The sequence below is a fragment of the Rutilus rutilus genome (assembly GCF_951802725.1).
Source record: "Rutilus rutilus genome assembly, chromosome: 2".
Taxonomy (NCBI): Eukaryota; Metazoa; Chordata; class Actinopteri; order Cypriniformes; family Leuciscidae; genus Rutilus; species Rutilus rutilus.
This window is the reverse complement of record NC_140210.1, coordinates 46,793,293-46,799,730: the sequence shown is the minus strand read 5'-3', so window position 1 is coordinate 46,799,730 and position 6,438 is coordinate 46,793,293.

The following is a 6,438-nucleotide window of genomic DNA, read 5'->3' as shown; positions in this document are numbered from 1 at the left end:
GTAGCGATCGTGTCTTTCTCTTCCACTTGATTTGTGTATAGCATATTTAAAGGGTAACTAAACCCTAAACCCACTTTTTTTATTTAATGATCTGTAAGAATGAGGCTTTATTAGTGCTGTTCATTGATTCGAGTAACTTTTTTGACATTTGGGTATAAAGTGTTTTAATTTTACAATATATGGTGTAAAAACGTCTGAGTGCTGCCCTCTTAAGGTTGAACGGTGGCTACTGCAGTTTAATTTTCCTATTGGATGTTGCGGTGGCAAGTGACGTAAAAGGTGGCAGGTGACGTAAGCAGGTTCCAGCTCTACCACGCCCCTGGTACGAGCTCACCACGCCCTTGGTATGAGCTAGCGTAGATTTATCTGTGTACAGTGGTCAGGAGGGTACGTAGGTGTAGTGTTGCTGGTTGCAACAGCACTGCTGGACTGCATAGCTTTCCAGCAGACTTGGAAAATAGGCGCCAGTGTTTGCATGCACTTGGCCTGGAAGACTGTGAGTGTGAAACCTGCATTTTCGCGGGATTGCTTCTCCAACGCAATAGAGGTGGAAATGGGCTTCTCCTCCACACAGCTCGCGCTGAAAAGCGACAGTGCAAAATGCTGCTGATTCTGCATGGACTCCACCACCGCAGCGGCGTCTTGATGTGAGTGATCATATATATATTTTAATCACAATTTATGGTTAGGCTAAAGTTAATCCTCTGGGGTCGACAAACGCGTCGGCGCATTTTGCTGGATTTTTTCACATAGCGGCAAAATATGAATATGCCTATAGAGAGCGCGCGCTATTGACATCAACTCGATAAAACCAGAGAATGACGGGCTCTGATAAAACTCATCAGATGCACTTTACGTCGTCTTTCGACTCTGTGAGCAAACTCCATTTTAGAGTCTGACAGCAGGTCTCAGGTGCACCCCCCCCCCCCCCCCCCCCCCCCGCTCACGGTTCGTCCCCTCTATCTCCGCTGGGGTCTGCCCACTTTTCTAGCATTTTTCAAATATTGACAGTGGGTGGAGTCAGGCTCTGACCAGGGGTTTAGTTACCCTTTAAGGTAGCAATGCAAATTCAATATGAAGCACTTATGCTCATCTACTGAAGTGGGATTCTGGAACTGTGAATAAATTGAATAAAACAGCAAAATAACAACAACAACAACAATAACATCTTCATTAAACAAAAAAGAGATTACCTTAGATAAAGTTTGATTAATATGTACATACAGTACCGGTAAAAGTCTGGACCCATTACTATTTTTAATGTTTTTGAAAGAAGTTTATTATTATGCTCTACAAGCCTGCATTTATTTGATCAAAAATACAGAAAAAAACAGGAATATTCAGAAGGATGTGTTAAATATATAAAAAGTGATAGTGAAGACTTTTTTAAAACAACTTTTTAATAATTAAAAATCCTGAAAAAAAGTATTACAGGTTATAAAATAAATATTAAGCACCATTTCTAACATTTGATAATAAATCAGAATATTCTAAATTTTTCTGAAGGATCACGTGACACTAAATTCAGCTTTGCATCACAGAAATATAAAGTATAGTAAAATAGAACACCATTATTTAAAATTTTAATAATATTTCACTATATTATTTTTCTGTATTTTTGATCAAATAAATCCAGGCTTGATGAGCATAAGAGACTTCTTTCAAAAACATTAAAAATAGTAATATGTCCAAACTTATGTACTGTGTAAGTAAAAATATACTGCTTTTAAAATTAAATGTTGTATAAATAAAAAGGTTAGGAATCATATTTGTTTCAAGTGTTTTTTTATTGGGGGTGGGGGGCCTCCAACATGAATTTTGCCTAGGACCTCCTAATGTCTAGAACCGGCCCTGCACAGACGGGTGAATTTATGAATGAAAGTGTGAAAGTCCTATCACAAAACGAAGTTGTTACGTATCCTCACGCTTTTTTAAGTGTATACTGAAATCCTTGGCCTTTCCTAGTGGGTAACATAACTATAGACTACGCCACTGGAAGATTCGACATCACATCTTACCTGATGATCAGGACGCTGAATAGGGAGATCCTCATTAAGTTCCTGTTGTGAGATTTCATTTGTGGTGGCAGGTGTGTTGTTGACTTCACTGCTGGTCCTTTGCATCACACTTGTTTGAGTAGTACAGTCCAAAAAAACTGGTATATCAAAATGTTCACCTCCAACTCTCGATGGCTCAGATGTAACGTTAGATGTCATCCATCCAGGGTTTGGGCGCCCAGTCTTAAGATACAAAGCATGTGTGCGTCTGATATGTATGGAGGCAGATTAGTCTCAAATATAATTCACGCAAAAAACATGATTCACAAATGCGTAGACAATTTCACATGCATGAAACCTAATTCACGTGCGTGAAAAAAAATATATATTCACAAAAAGCAATTCACATGCACAAAATAAAATTATATACTCAAAAAATACATTTCACAAATGCAAAACACAATTCGTAGGTATACAACTGTGCACAAAAACCTTTGAATGTTTAAAATGTACGAGTGTATCCTTGCATTTGAATGTGCAAATCGTCATTCACGTACGAATCGCCTTAGATATGTGTGTGTGTGTGTTTTTGAGACTTTCCTGGCAGCATAACACTCGTAACACAGAGCAGTCGTACTCTTTAGCCAATCAGATTTAAGCTTATCAATCGACCAATCAGTATCACGTGAGGGCGGGCCTACCTACATGTTACGTCATCAGCTTTCGACCAGTTCATGGCTGAGCAGAGGTAAGTGCAGTTAATCGTTCATTTCTGTGTTAACTGAAGTTAATGAAGTTTGAGATCAGTTGAAGCAATAGTTTATGAACTATTAACTGATGTAAGCAAGTGTTGTTGTAATCAGATGTCCCATATCGTGTCAAAAATGAAGAAGAATGATGCTTGTTTTGTTGTATTTTAGCTGAAGGTACAGACAGCTCTCACAGCTACAATCACGCTAATGATTGCAAAACAATCATCTGTGGTCAATATACCCATCGAGATTGTTCTTTAAATAGTGAATAGACCTATTTTAATGAGCACCCAGTGTTTTTTGCCATTTGTGTATGATGTTAAATTATTATTAACACTTGTTTCCCTGCATTTTATCAGGATTACTCACCTTTGGTGTGACATCTGGATAGCAGTCACGAACATCTTAATTCATGTTGTTTCTTTATTCTCTTTTTGTATTTGTCTTAATTGGTAACACTTTATTAAAACGTTTCATTAGTTAACATGAACTAATAATGAACTGCACGTGAACAGCCTTTATTATTTTTTGTTAATGTTAACATTTACTAATACTTCATTAAAATCTTGTTAACATTAGTAAATGCACTGTAAACTAACAATGAACGGCTGTATTTTTAACTAACGTTAACAAAGATTAACAAACACAGCAACAAATGTATTGCTCATGGTTATTTAATACATGAACTAATGTTAACTAAGTTATTGTACCTTATTGTAGAGTGTTAGCAATATATTCAACATGCATTTCCTTATGTTTTATGCTGTATTGTCATCGCAAGGTTTTTAAATAAGGTTTTTTATTGTCATCTTAAGGTCTCAGGACAATATTGTGAAGCATTAATTTTACTTTGCCTAGTAAAATAGGCAAATCTGATTTTATGCTGATGAGACAAAGGTACTTATCATAGAGAGGCAATTAAGATTATGCTACTAAGATTACTCAGTAAACTCTATTCAAATACCATCACTTAATTTCCCACGTCCTCTGTCTGCACCTCTTGTACTATAGGGTTTTAGTACTTTAAATATCAGGACAAAATCTTATATGTCCTAACAGAGAGGTCTACTTATGACCGGACTGAACACAATTCATTTTTTAACTTTTTACTTGATGTATTGCACTTCTATTTATATACTTATATAAAAGCAAAGTACACTCTGACTGGATCTCACAACTCCTGAAGAAACGTATATTTCTCTGTACTGAATATTGTGCTTCACAGTTTAGACTGTCAGTTCATGATCTTCATATGTAACAGGAACATTAAAGTCCCTGTAAAGTCAAAATTAAGTATGTGTTCTGAGTTTGTCATACCACCGAAAAATGTGTTATTAGCCACCCAGCCCAATTTCAATGATTAAAAAAGCCGCCAAGTAAATAAAATAAGCTATCAAAATCTCGAAAAAATGAGCAGTAGTCTCAGCTCTCAAACGCTGGGGGCGTGTCCGCTGGCTGCGCTGAAACCACGCCCACTCGCGGGAAATATGACTCGCGCACATCTCGTGCATGTCGGCGCGACGGGAGGATGAAGGCCGAAGCGGACAGCGGGAGATAGTCGGTTCGGCCCCATTCACCAGTAACAGCGGATTATCAGTGAATTCCAGTTGTCTCCAACGAAAGTAAACTATCCTGATCTCTACAGAGGCGGGTGTGGTGGTGATCATCAGCTCTCCATCAAGGTAACGTTAGCTCTTCACAAGATAAATCCACCTCTTCTTGATATGATCATTTTTCGGAAATTTAAATAAGGACACCGATCTGTTTTCTAAGTGATTGCATCCAGGGAATACGCATTTACATGACGAAGGCATAGCCAGAGCCGTGGGCATAGTAGCTAGCAAACTGTAGGCTGTCTGATAGTAACTCGCGATTGAGCGATAGGCTTAGTGACTCCGTGCGTCATCAAGTAGGGGCCCAATCAAGCTCAGGGGGTCGCAGTGCGTCATCGAGCCCCCGTTTTAGCCCCGCCCAAAAAATCCGGCTCACAGCAAGGGTGAAAAACTGTTAAACGGTCTAACTCCACAATTTAGTACTTCACAGTTCTCAGTCTTTGTAACATGTTTTAGCAATACATTTCTAGCACTTATAATGTGTTTAGAATTTTTTTGTAGAATTGCCTTTACAGGGACTTTAATCATGATCAAGTCATTTTATATATTTTATTCCCAAAGGATTCAGAAACTTTCAAATTAATAAAACGTGTACATCAAATTGAACTATGTCTGAATCTTTTAATTCTTACAAGAACATTTAATAATGCATGCATAGCAAGGCTTTATTCCCAAAGCGTGTACATATAGTCCGCAGGAGACAAATTAATACAGTAACAATGCATCACTTTCAACCACTTGTTGAAACAACTGTCAAAATGGATGGCTTGCAACATGACTGTTTTCAAAGAATTACAGTAGAAATTGTAAGATCACAGTACTGGTTGTCTGCAACTTCATACATCATCTGTCTTGGAAATCTGAAACAATAAAACTACATAATATATGCAGATCAAAACATGTCTCCTATATATGCACGTCATTACATACATTATCATAGGTTGAATGTGTGGTGGACAGGACATGAAAATCCATCAATACTAAAAATAAATGTTTATATTCACATGTGGACTAAACAGCAGTTAATAAACTATTGCTTCAACTGATCTCAAACTTCTTTAACTTCAGTTAACACAGAAATGAACGATTAACTGCACTTACCTCTGCTCAGCCATGAACTGGTCGAATGCTGATGACGTAACATGTAGGTAGGCCCGCCCTCACGTGATACTGATTGGTCGATTGATAAGCTTAAATCTGATTGGCTAAAGAGTACGACTGCTCTGTGTTACGAGTGTTATGCTGCCAGGAAAGTCTCAAAAACACACACACACATATCTAAGGCGATTCGTACGTGAATGACGATTTGCACATTCAAATGCAAGGATACACTCGTACATTTTAAACATTCAAAGGTTTTTGTGCACAGTTGTATATCTAAGAATTGTGTTTTGCATTTGTGAAATGTATTTTATGAGTATATATAATTTTATTTTGCGCATGTGAATTGCTTTTTGTGAATATATTTTTTTTTCACGCACGTGGATTTTTTTTGTGTGCACGTGAATTAGGTTTCATGCATGTGAAATTGTCTATGCATTTGTGAATCATGTTTTTTGCGTGAATTATATTTGAGACTAATCTGCTTCCATAGATATGGTAGTAGAAGGAATTGAATACTCTGTATTCTTCGGTACACCCGTCAATTCCGCATATAACACGGAAATCTGCGTTGCGACTATGTGCTGTGTTAATATGGCTTAACAGAGACTTCAACGTTAAGGCAACAAAAACGAAGCAAATCACACACCTCCAACAGGCCATGGTGTTGAAAAAGTGCGTGCAGACGAATGCTGATGGCGAATATCCGCCGCTAATGCAGGAAAAAAATCAAGTCTTGTTAATATATAATTATACTTGTAAACGATAAGCAGAGCAAAGAAACAGTCCAACGATCAGAAACAGTCACACCTTCATCAGCATCAGAAAACCGGAACTTGATTCTGGCGCGCTTTTGTTCGGTAATTACCATATCAGGAATTGGAGGGGGAGACTTATAAAGTAATGCAATTAAAATGATATAAAACAGGTTTAACAATTAACACCTATACTTTATATTTCAAACATACACAAATA